Source organism: Sciurus vulgaris (genome assembly GCF_902686455.1).
Source record: "Sciurus vulgaris genome assembly, chromosome: 17".
Classification (NCBI taxonomy): domain Eukaryota; kingdom Metazoa; phylum Chordata; class Mammalia; order Rodentia; family Sciuridae; genus Sciurus; species Sciurus vulgaris.
In genome coordinates, this window is record NC_136478.1 from 70,640,919 (window position 1) to 70,653,810 (window position 12,892).

Genomic DNA, 12,892 nt, shown 5'->3' on the forward strand with positions numbered 1-12,892 from the left:
CTTCCTTCCTTCCTTTCTTCCTTCCTTCCTTATTTCCTCCTTCCTTCCTTCCTCCTTCCTTCCTTCCTTCCTTCCTTATTTCCTCCTTCCTTCCTCCCTCTTTCCTTCCTTCCTTCCTTATTTCCTCCTTCCTTCCTTCCTTCCTCCTTCCTTCCTTCCTTCCTTATTTCCTTCCTTCCTTCCTTCCTTTTCTTTCCTTCTCCCTTTCTCAGGAATTGAACCCAGCAGTGCTTAACCAGTGAGCCACACCCCCTGCCCTTTTTATCTCTTGCTCTGAGACAGGTCTCCTTAAATCACTAAGTGGCGAGGCTGGCCTCGGGCTTACAATCCTGCCTCAGCCTCCTGAGTTGCTGGGATCACAGGCCTATGCCACCACACCCAGCTACTCTGAAGCTTTCATATAAAAGAAATCTCTCCATATGTGGACCATTGCATCTGGATTCTTCCTCTTGGCGTGAGGTCTTCGGGTTTCTCCCATATCGCAGCATGTAGCAGCGTCTTGTTTCTTTTTTGGACTGGATAGCATTACACTGCAGGGTGTGGACTGGTTCTGAGCAGGGCGGGTAGAGTGGATCTGGGTTAAGAGGGTTCATCAGGGCTGCTGTAGGGAACCCAAGGAAGGCTTCTTGGGGGTTAGGAGAGTGGGACGCTGGAGCCAGGGCTGAGGGAGGAAGGGCAGGGTGTATCTGAGGGACAGGGCACCAGTGGCCAGAGTGGAAGTCAGCGGGGAGGAAGGCGCCGCAACCTGGGTTCTGTCTGGTTTGGCCTGAGCTTCCCCAAACAAGTCCCCCACGCTCCTTCCCCATCGCCATCACGGCAGGAGAAACAGATGTCTAGGAATTCAGAAAGGAGAGTGGAGGGAGCTGAATTGGCCTGTGGGCCTCAGGCGTCCCCTTCACCAGAGCCTCCCTCCTCGTGGGGACCGTCTCTGGGCCCAGTGCCATACCTGGAAACCCCAGGATGCGTCCATTGCTGTCCCTGCCTTCCAGGCCATCGCAGCCTCACAAGAGGGGACAGGAGGGAAGGAGCCACGATCGGCCCACAAGAACCAATGCAGGAAAACCGGAAGTGTGTCCTGGGAAGCGTGTCCTGGGAAGTGTGTCCTCACCAAGACAAAAGGGCCAGACGCGGACTGTGAAGTCTTCCACTCTGTCAGTACGTGGGGAGAAGCATCCGGTCAGAGCTCTTCACGCTGTGGTGACCGGGCTGGGACTGGTGATGGGGGAGCTGCGTGTGGCTGGAAGAGAATCTTGTCAGGTAGGTTGGGGAGAAGGATGAGCATTGGGTTTGAGAAAGGGGAAAAGCTAAAAAAAAAAAAAAAAAAGAAATAAAAAAGATAAAAGGCACAGAGAATTGAAACGACTTGCCTTAAAGCTGTTGGCTAATAATAAGGACGAAAGCTGTTGACCCAGAAAAGAATTTTTTCTAATATATCTGTGTTTCCCAAACTTCTCCTAAAACTGTATTCAAAATATTGAAATATCAGTGTGGCACTTACCACTATTTATTAGTAGTAATTACTATTATTTATTATTACTACTATTTATCATTAAGCTAGTTGTTTAAATGTACTCATATTTGTATTAAACAATTTTGTGGGGAATGCTATGTTGTATATGAATCAGTGTTTCACTAATATCATTAATGTAATCATATAAAAACTACCACTAAAAATTCAAAAAAGAAAGTGGAAAAACTGTTTCTCACATAAGGGCAAAAAATCCTGCGTCGTTTTGCTCCTGCCAGGCACAGCACGTTAGCCGAAAGCGGTCCAGCTGGCCGGCAGCCTGAGGCCGTGGGCAGCTGAGCTCCCAGGACACCAGCCTGGAAGACACAGCAAAGAGCCCGGCTCAAAACAAAAGCAAACAAGCAAAAATGTTTGAAAATACAAAACACAGCTCAATCTAAAGGTTGATCTAGGGTTTAAAATAAAATAGTGTAACTCTAGAACAAACTCTGTGACAACCAGAAGAAAAAGTAGGCCCAAATCTTCACCATGTCGGCCTCCGACCTGACTTCCTTAACAAGACCCCTAAGGCACAAGAAGTTAAATCAAGAATCAATGAATGGGGGCTGGGTTGTGGCTCAGTGGTAGAGCGCTGGCCTGGTATGCGTGGGGCCCTGGGTTCCACCCTCAGCATCACATAAAACAAAATAAATGGGATGGACTCAAACTAAAAAGCTCCATTTCAGCAAAAGAGACAATCAGTAACATGAAAAGAGAGCCTACAGATTGGGAGAAAATCTTTACCACATGCACCTCAGAGAGAGCATTAACCTCCAGGATACATAAAGAACTCAAAACACCTAACACCAAAAAAACAAATGACCCAATCAATAAAAGGGCTAAGGAACTGAACAGACACATCACAGAAGAAAATATACAATTGATCAACAAATATATGAAATATATTTGAAAAGATGTTCAACATCTCTAGCAATTAGAGAAACAAATGTCAAAACTAAGATTTCATCTCCCTCCAATCAGAATGGCAATGACCAAGAATACAAGCAATAACAAATGTTGGCGAGGATGTGGAGAAAAAGCACCCTCATACATTGCTGGTGGGAATGCAAAATGGTACAACCACTCTGGAAAGCAGTATGGAGAGTGCTCAGAAAACAGAATGGACTGTCATTTGACCCAGTTATCCCACTCCTTGGTTTATATCCAAAGGCCTTAGAATCAACATACTGCAGTGACACAGCCACATCAATGTTTATAGCAGCTCAACTCACCATAGTTAAAATATGGAACCAAACTAGATGCCCTTCAACAGATGAATGGATAAAGAAAATGTGGTATATTTTATATATATTATAAATATGATGGAATATTACTCATTATATATACATATATGATGGAATATTACTCAACTTTATAAAAGAATACAATTATGACATTTGTTGGTAAATGGATGGAGTTAGAGAATATCATGCTAAGTGAAATAAGCCAAACCCAAAAGACCAAAAGCCAAATGTTTTCTCTGATATGTGGATGCTAATTCACAATAAGCAGGGGGGCGGGTAGGGAAGAATAGAGGGGAAGTGAAGGGAGGGGAGGGGGTATGCGGGTGGGAATGAGAGTAGAGAGAAACAGATGTTATTCCCTCATGTACCTGTGTGACTGCATGACCAATGTGGTCCTGCAATATATACAATCAGAAAAATGAGAAATTAGACACCATTTATGTATGATTTATCAAAATGCATAAATGCATTCTACTGTCATGCACAACTAATTAGAACAAATAAAAAATAATTAAAAATTTAAAAATAAAAAATAAAATGGTGCAGCTGCTGTGGAAACAGTGTGGAAGATTCTCAGAAAGTTAAACAGAGTTATCGTAGGACCTGGCAATTCCACTCCTAGGAGTATACCTGGAAGAATTAAAGACCATCCACACAAAACCTGCAAGAGGATATTCGCAGCAGCATTAATCATGGTAGCTCATTAGGGAAAACCACTCAACTGTCCATCAACCGTTGGGTGGTCCAAGAAAACAGTCTAGTTATACAAAGGAATTTTATTCAATCACAGAAAGGAATGAAGTCCTGGCTCATGCTAAGACATGAAGAAACCTCAAAAACGTTAAGAAGAAAGAAACCAGACAGGAAAGGCCAGGTAAAGATGAGTCCACGGGGAGGAAATGGCCAGAAGAGACACACCCACAGAGATGTAATGCAGATGGGCATTTGTCATGAGCTGGGGAGGAAGCACAGGAGGGTCAGGGTTCTTTTTAAAGGAGATTAAAATGTTCTGGACCTCTTCACAAATGTGCAAAAGAGGTCACTGAATTGTACACTTTAGAAGGTGAATTTGTGGCATATAAGTCATGTCTCCGTAAAAAAGAAAAAATGAGGAACGGGAACATTCCGAGGCTATCACGCTGCAGGCACAGCTGGCCTAGACAAACGACCTGGGCCCTCAGGCCCTCGCTGGGCACAGCTGGCCTCGGCTGGGCCAGCTGGCTTAGACAAACGGCCTGGGCCCTCGGGCCTCGGCTGAGCCGTCTTAGACATTCCTTTCGGTTTAAACAAACCCCCGGGGGCCCAAGCCCGTGGCCCGCAGCATCCCTAAGCGAACCCCGACCCCGCAGCTAGGTGGCACAGAAAGAGCTCCACCCAGAGCGTTCATTGGACAGCCTCAGTTACGGGCCTATTTCTGAGACTCTGATTGGTCAGCCAAAAAAGATTGACTACAGAAGGCGAGATGCTGACAGAACAGGGAGAAAAGTGGAGAAGAGAGAAGGACAGGCTGCAAGAGCGGAAGGGCCCCCCAGCAAGAGTGCAGCGATGGGCATTCCCGGACGGTCCACGTTCTGCAGGCGCTGCGTTTCTGTGTTGTGAAATCCCCTCGGTCTCTGGGACCACCTGAGTCTTCAGTAGAGTCGGCTGTTCTCAGGAGTGATGGACGTGAGTGGACTTCCCTGGAGGACTCCAACGAGGTGCCGAGTTTCGTCTCTGACGACACCCAGAAGGGAAGGTGTGGCACCCGACTCAGAACCAGGAATTCTGGTTCCCCCATGTGCCCCATGGGTGACCGTGGGCAAACCCCCTCCCACCTCTGAGTTTCAGTTTCTTGGAGCTGTGGCAACGCCTCCTTTACAGGGCTGTCATGGACTGCAGGTTCGGGTCCCCTCACTTGTGGAGCCCGAGTCCCCCGTGTGATAGCATCTGGAGCTGGGGCTGTGGCAGGTAAGGAGGTGCTGACGGCGGAGTCCTCGGGAGCTGGATGAGTGCCGGTCAGGGCGGTGCTGCCCGCTCTCCGCTCGCGAGGAGACAATTCGCCATGGGCTATCTGCAGAGCCCAGGGGGTGTTCCCCAAGAACTAGGTCTGCTGGCTCCTTGATCTTCGCCCCCCAGTCTCCACTGTGGGCAGTGAGTGTTTCCTGCTTGGTCTCTGTGTGGTCATTTGTAAGGGCAGACTAAGATTATGCTGGGGACAGAACACTCTCACGTAACTGATCTACAGTCAATGCAGGGGTCAGTTTTGCTGAGACTGATTCCCAGTGGGAGCCAATGGACAGGGGTTATGGGCTGTCTCTGGGTTCAGAGGTAATGAAGACTGGCTGTCACCTCTGAAATGAGAATGAAGGGCACCTGCTGGACCTCTGGGTCCCAAGGACTTGGTTCATGGAAGATGATCATTCCATGTCAGAGTAAGTGGATGAGTGGGTAAGGGCGTGAAGGAGTGAGGGAATTTGTGCCCAGGTAGTTCATTCTATCATTTCACTAACACCTAGCCGCAACCCTTGATGTAGGGACTTTTCATTTTAACTATTATATACTTGAGAAAAGGATCTATTTTGAGATCACTTTCTCAGGGTCCCATGACCAAAATAGTAAGAGGCAGCTCCAAGGCTAAGCTGGTGTTAGTGGTCACCCTAGGTGCTTAGCTAGGAGTGCAGATTATGATCACCAGGGACATTTTTTTTTTTTTTGGGGGGGGGGTGCTGGGGATCGAATCCAGGGCCTTATGCTTACAAGGCAAGCACTCTACCGACTGAGCTATCTCCCCAGCCCCGGGACATTTTAAAAAACATGGAATGAAGCATTTTATTCTTGTATGTGTAAATATACCATGTGGGCTCTTCCTTGGCCTCCTGAAGCAATGTTGGTGGGGCAGGGACTGGAGATGACAGGCATCGAATGCTTGTTTTCTCTCTCTTTCTCTCTCTCTCTCTCTCTCTCTCTCTCTCTCTCTCTCTCTCTCTCTCTCTCTCTGGTACCAGGGATTGAACCCAGGGGCACTTAACCACTGAGCCACATCCCCAGTTATTTTTTATCTTTTACTTAGAGACAGGGTCTTGCTGAGTGGCTTAGGGCTAAGTTGCTGAGGCTGGCTTTGAACTTGAGATTCTTCTGCCTCAGCCTCCTGAGCCGCTGAGATTACCGGCATGCACCACTGCAACCTGGCAAATGCTTGTTTTCATAAAGCTCCCTGCTTTCTGAGGTTCTGCTCAGAAACACTTTTCTACATTAAACTGTAAAGGAAAAGGGGGGAAAATGTTTCTAGCATCAGAATTCCCATTTTTGTCATTCCAGAAGAGATTGGCTTCTGTTGAGGGAATATATCAGAAAGCCACCTGTGTATGAGACCTGTCTGTGGGAGGGGCCGGCGAGGCGTGGGTGCTTGTTGGCAGGTAGAGCTAAATCATTGGGGATAAAAAGGGACCTTCCAGACCACTTGGGGAAAGGTAGAAGGAAGAATAAGGAAAAAAACCACTATATCAGATGCCTGGAGAGACTTTGGTTTATGGAGGTGACCAGTAGAAATTCAAATTATTTGACTCCCTGGCAGAGATGAAGAGGCACTGTCTTGTACCCAACTAAACCCAGCGTCAGTGCAATCTGTGCTCACTAATGTGTGGTGGAAATGGACTTGCTTTTACCTGGGATGTGATATGATCTGAGTGCGTGGGTGATGCTGGCTGAGGCCAGGGCCAGCCCCGTGGCCGTCACTTCTCGGGTCTCCATACCTCCTTGTGACGTGTGGAGAACTGAGTGTTGCCCCTCACCGCTGCATCCCGCCAGCAGCACCTCCAGTTCACAACCAAGCGGCCAGAAAAGGGAAATCATCCTTCCTAGCCCACAGAGGGGGACTGAGGCTCAGAGACTGGCCCATGCAGCAGAGGTAGCAGACGATGGCGCTGACCTTCTCCTGCGTCTGTCTGGCTCCAGAGATCATGCTGGTGTGTGCACACCGCCACCCCCCCTCCCCTGCCAGGCCATGCTCCCACCCAAGAGAGAAGCGAGCTGAGCCCAGGGCCCCATCCCAAGGTCACAGTCACACATCATCGGGGCCTGAGCTTGTGAAATTTCCTCTCCCGTAAGCTGTGTCTTCACTCCCTGACCGCTGACCCTGGCAGGAAGCGCCCCGTCCTGGCTGTCCCCGCCCCGCTGGGTTTTAGGGATGGGCAAACAGTCCAGTCCTCCCATCTCCACCCTTGTGTTCCAGTCAACCAGGAAGACTCAGACACTTTGCCGATGTTAAACAGCATGAGGAGAAAAAGGAGGCACCCAGAAAATGTTCCTGACTTCTCAGCCCCTGCCCCCGTCTCCCACTGACTCCTCAGGGTTCCCCAGAGGCTGAGTCAACAGGTAGGCAGATGATATGATATTGATAAAGACCTGCAAGCCCACCCACCACGCACAGAGGGAAAGAGAGAGAGCTGGATTGAGGGAACTGGCTGGCACCGTCATGGAGGCCTAGCCACCTCCCCATCTGCCAGCTGCAGGCCGGGGAACCAGGAGGCAGAGCCACAGTCCAAGTCCAAGGGCCCGGGTTCAGGAACTCTAGTGCCCCAGGGCCAGGGCACCTCATGAATCTCCAGCTCAGGAAGGGAGTGCGCCCGCCCTTCCCCACCCAGTCGTCCTCTGGGGTCAATAGGTTGCCTGGCGCTCGCCCGCCCTGCCTGGGCAGCCTTCTTCTTTATTTAAAGATTTTTCTGGTACTGGGAATTGGACCCAGGGGTGTTTCACCATTGAGCTATGTCCCAGTCCTTTTTATTTTTACTTTTTATTTTGAGACAGGGTTTTGCTGAGTTGCTTAGAGTCTCACTAAGTTGCCCAGGCTGGACTCCAACTTGGGATCCTCCTGCCTCGGCCTCCCGAGTCACTGAGACTACAGGCATCGCCACCACACCCGGCAGAGGCAACCTTCTTTACTTGGTCTGTGGATTCAAATGCTTTTCTCTTCCAGAAAAACCCTCGCAGACACAGCCAGCAACAGTGTTTTGCCAGCCACCTGGGCCTCTTGTGACAATCAGGTGGACACATGATTCACCACAGCACTGCCTGCTACAGGCCTTCCCTGAGTCCTGGGTTTGCTGTGGCCTAGATTTGCATGCCGTCCTTGTCCAATCAGCAGATGACCACCGGAACCAACCTGCGGGCTGGCAGTGCCTCGTGTGTTCCAGGAGGAGCGAGCCGAGGCCCGAGCTGGGGCAGGGGCCCTGGGAGGGGGAGGGAGGAACAGCGTAGAATTAGAAGGGGCTCCGTGACCAGCTGGGGGAGCAGGCTCAGGACAGCTCCAGGGAGGCCGCGTGCCGCAGGTGGAGCAAACTCAGGTTAAAATCAGTCCATCCATCGACCACTGGGGATCGAGCCCAGGTCCCCTGCATGCGAGGCAAGCCCTCTACCACTGAGTCACTTCCCAGCCCTGTTCTTTTTTTTTCCTTCCCTTGGTACTGGGGATGAAACCCAGGGGTGTGTGACCACTGAACCACATCCCAGCCCTTTTGAATTTTTATTTCGATACAGGGCCTCACTAAGTTGCTTAGGACTTCACTAAGTTGCTGAGGCTGGCCTCAAACTTGGGATCCTCCTATCTGGGCCTCTTAAAGCGCTGGGAGTACAGGCAAGCCCCACCACGCCTACCAACCCTAGTTTTATCACTATTTATAGAAACCTTCCTCACACATTCTCTCAGGCTGGTTCTACACTATCCCTTATGAATACAGGTGTAAATACCCTCTGTAAAAAGCAACCAACACCATCATTACATCACCTTAGCAAAGGGGACAAGACACAAATGATCATCTCAACAGAGAGGGAAAGATTTTACCAAAAAAGTCACTTCCAGGGCTGACTCCTTGGCCTCCCTCCCACAATCTTCTCCTCACCCCTGCCTCCCTCCTTCTTCCTTTCATTTTCTACCAGGAACATGTCCAAGGTGGAACCCATCTCAACAACTGTGGGCCCAAAGGTAACTCAATTTTTAAAAATTTTGGGAAACATCATCATATAAACCATGACCTGAAAACATTGATGCTTTTCTGCTCAAAAATCACATTTCAAACAGTGAATCATTCATCAGGGAAAATGCACCCAAAATGCAGAAAAGCTTCTATTCTCATTAAGGTCCATAATAGCATTTTTTTTTTTTTTTTTTTTTTTTTTTTTTTTTTTTTTTACATTTAATTAATTGATCTTAACTTATAAGTAAAAATTATACTTATTTATGTTTTGAAATACATATAAATTATGGGATATGAATAGTCAAGCTTATTCATATGTTGTTGTTGTTATTTCAAGGTCCCAGGGATGGAGGACAGGGCCTCTAATGTGCCAGGCAGGGGCTCCTCCACTGAGCTGAGCTCAGCCCCAGAATAGCTTTCTTTCTTTCTTTCTTTCTTTCTTTCTTTCTTTCTTTCTTTCTTTCTTTCTTTCTTTCTTTCTCTCTCTCTCTCTCTCTCTCTCTCTCTTTCCTTTTCATCTCTTTCTCTCTCTTTCTCTCTCTCTCTCTCTCTCTCTCTCTCTCTCTCTCTCTCTTTCTTTTGTACTGGGGATTGCACCCAGGGGTGCTCTATCACTGAGCTTCATCCCCAGCTTTTTATATTTTTATTTTGAGAAGAGTCTCACTGAGTTTCTGAGACTGGCTTTGAACGTCTGATCCTCCTGCCTCAGCCTCCCAAGCTGCTGGGATTACAGGTGTGTGGCCCCACACCCTGCAGAATAGATTTACTTCTAACAGTGAAAGTTTCCAAAAAGGAGGCAGATTAAATTAATCATGGCATAGTCACTTGGCAGAAGGAGATGGATTTATTCAATAATTAACTTATAAAGGAAACATTTGCAATCATATGAAAAAATGCTTATGGTGTAGTGTGCAGAGGAAGCTAGGTCAGGTGCCAGGGAAATGTCACTGGAATTTCAGGATATGCACAATGATCAGTGGCCTGCAATGCTGTCAGTAGGCTGTTTCCTAACCAAATGAGTCGTTGATCCATCTTCCGGTTTTTCTATACAGTTGAAATAACTACAATTAGCCTTTTTTACAATTTACATACTTTATTTTTCTTTCCTTCTTTTTCTTTTTTGGTACCAGGAATTGAACCCATGAGTGCTTAACCACTGAGTCACACCCCAGCCCTTTTTATTATTTTGAGACAGGATTTTATTTGGTTGCTTATGGCCTCCCTATGTTGTCCAGGCTGGCCTCAAACTTGTGATCCTCCAGCCTCAGTCTCTCAAGTCACTGGAATTACAGGCATGCACCACCATGTCTGACTACTACAAATTTTATTTCTTAAAATGTTTTTAGACTTCCAGAAAAATTGAGTCAATAGTCCAGAAAACCCCAACCGTTTTCCCTTATGTTAACATCTTATATTAGTATGGTATATTTGTTATAATTAATAAAGCAGTAGTTATATCATTCGTAGCTGAAGTCCATGGCTCACTCAGATTTCCTCAGTTTCACTAAAGTGATTCTGCTTCAGAATCCAGCCAGGATCCCACCCTCCACTCAGCAGCGTGTCCCCTTGGCTCCTCTTGGTCATGACAGTGCTTAGGCCTTCCTCAGCTTTGATGACCGTGAGACTTTTGAGGAGCACTGGTCAGTTATGTGGTAGGGCCTCCCTCTACTGGAATTTGTCTGATGTTTTTCTCATCAGATTGGGGTCGTTGGTTTTTGGCAGAAGATGACAGAGGTAAAGTGCCATTTGTATCACACTGTGGCAAGGGTACATGTCAACATGACCTGTCCCTGTTGACCTTGACCTTGATCAGCTGACCCAGGAAGGGTTTGTCAGTTTTCTCCCCTGTAAAGTTACCAGCATCAGTTTTGAATTACTATTTTTTCCCTCTCCCCACTCTACCCACTCTAGTAAAAGCGTCTTCATTGAAAAACAAAATGAAAGAAAACAAAAAAGAAATGCTTTTTTTTTTTTTTTTTTTTTTTTTTTTTAACAGTGTCTTACTACATTGCGTAGGTTCTCACTAAATTGCTGAGGCTGGCCTCAAATTTGCGATCCTCGTGGCTCGGCCTCCCAAGCCGCTGGGATCACGGATATGCACCACCCCGCCCAACTTAGACCTGGAGCTTTGGAAGGCTTACCCACTGCACATCTTAGAAGAAAGCCTGTTCCCATCAGTAGCAGGTCCCTGCTGGCTTTCTGAACCACCTCGTTCCTGAAGCAGTGGATGAGGGGTTCAGCAGGGGTGACACCGTGGTGTTGAAGAAAGCCCCTCAGTCGACCGGTCGGCTTGGGGTTGAGGAACATGGCTATGCAGCTCCCACAGATAAGCAAGCCCACCAGGATGTGGGGGGAGCAGGTGGAGAAGGCCTTGCTTCGGCTGAGACGCGTGCAGGCTCAGGACAGTGCAAATCATGCAGCCACAGGACAAAACGGTCACCAGCACGGCACTGGCCAGGGTGCACGCGGCCCCCAGGAAGCTGACCAGCTGCAGGAGCTGGGTGTCGGCGCACACCAACTCCAGCAAGGGGGCGCTGTTGCAGAAGGGCAGAGGGAACATTCAGCTGCCCAGCTCCTCGTCGCCCAGGACGCTGTCGCCCCAGCAGGCTAGCACCAGCGTGCCGCAGGCCGCGGGCGTCCTGAGAGCCGGGTAGCGCAGCCGGGGGCAGACGGCGCGGTAGTGGTCACTCGACATCACGGATAGCAGCAAGGACTCGGCCTGCCCAGGATGAAGTTCAACCCTGTTTGCGCAAAACTCCTGGCGCCGGAGATGGTCCCGCTGCCAATGAGGAGGTGACAGCGGACGCGAACCCCACCTCCAGTAGGGAGAAGTGGCGCAGGAAGTAGTAGTGGGCAGGCGGCAGTCAGCCAAGGTCAGGGCGATTATGAGCAGGTTGCCCAGGAAGGTCATCACGTAGGTGACCTGGAACATCGGAAAAGAAGGAACTGGAGGCCACACAGGTCCATGACCCCCTAAGAGCTCCAAGTCCGGCACCGCGGTTGGCCTCGGAGCAGCCCAGGAAGTCCGATGCGCAGGCCTGCGGTGGACACTCTCCTAGCCCCTCCCTGCCTTTGCTCCTGGCCTGTCCTTAGTCTCTCTGGTCTCTGTGGCTTCTCGGGTAACGCGGGGACACGCAGTGTCTATCTGCTGGTCTGTGGAGATCAAACAAGTGACATTTAGAACGTGCTGGGCACAGAACGAACACCACAGGAACACTGGCTCGTGGAGTCCGCGGTGACATAACCGCAGGAAGTAGAATTTCCTTTCATCACAAGAGTTTGCCTCCTGCTCCCCCAAGAAACCTTCTGTTTGCTGAGTGAAAACTTTGAAAAACCCCTTAGGAAAGATCTGTTACTTCGAGGGATTTTATTACATTCAGAGGCGTTAACGCTCTTTGGAATTAGCTCAGATCACAGAGATTTTTGGTTTTGCCTGGTGGGACTCCCCTGTTACTTGCTTGCTTGCTTGCATGTTTGGATGGTAATTTAACATACACTTTGGAAAGGGCCAGCGTCATTTCTGAACCCTCTGCTCAGTGTCCACAAATAGGCCACGCCCTTGCAGCCAGCCAGAAGATGGAGAAACTCACAGGCAGCATCCTCTGCCTCTGCAGTCACAGCCACCCTCCCCAAGGCGGCCAGGACGGGGTGGTGAGGGAAAACCTGACCATTCTGAGCTACTGCTACCTCTCCACACATCAGGGCTCTGAGCAGAATGTGGCTGGCAGGAACCTCCCCGGCTCCCTCTGAAATGCACACCCACAAGTCTAGAGCAGCAACGCCCAACGGGAATGTAATGTGGGCCACGAACAGGGGACACACACCTACCTTAACATTTTGTAGTTGGTGCATTAGAATAAACGGTAAAGCCAGGGGCTGTGGCACACACCTGTCATCCCAGCAACTTGGGAGACTGAGGCAGGAGGATGGCAAGTTTGAGGCCAGCCTGGGCAACTTAGCAAGGCCCCGTCTCAAGATACAGAGAGTCAGAGGTACCGTTCAATAGAGCAACTCTGGGTTCACTCACCCGTGCTGAGAGAGAGAGAGTGAAAACAGTGAATTAACGTTAGGCATGTCTTTAATTTAACTCACTCTGTCCACAACAATTTCAGCATGAAATCAGTGAGGAGTCGTGCTCAAGTCTCTTCCATTCTCACTGCTGGACCTTGTCTGGTGGGGATTACATTCAC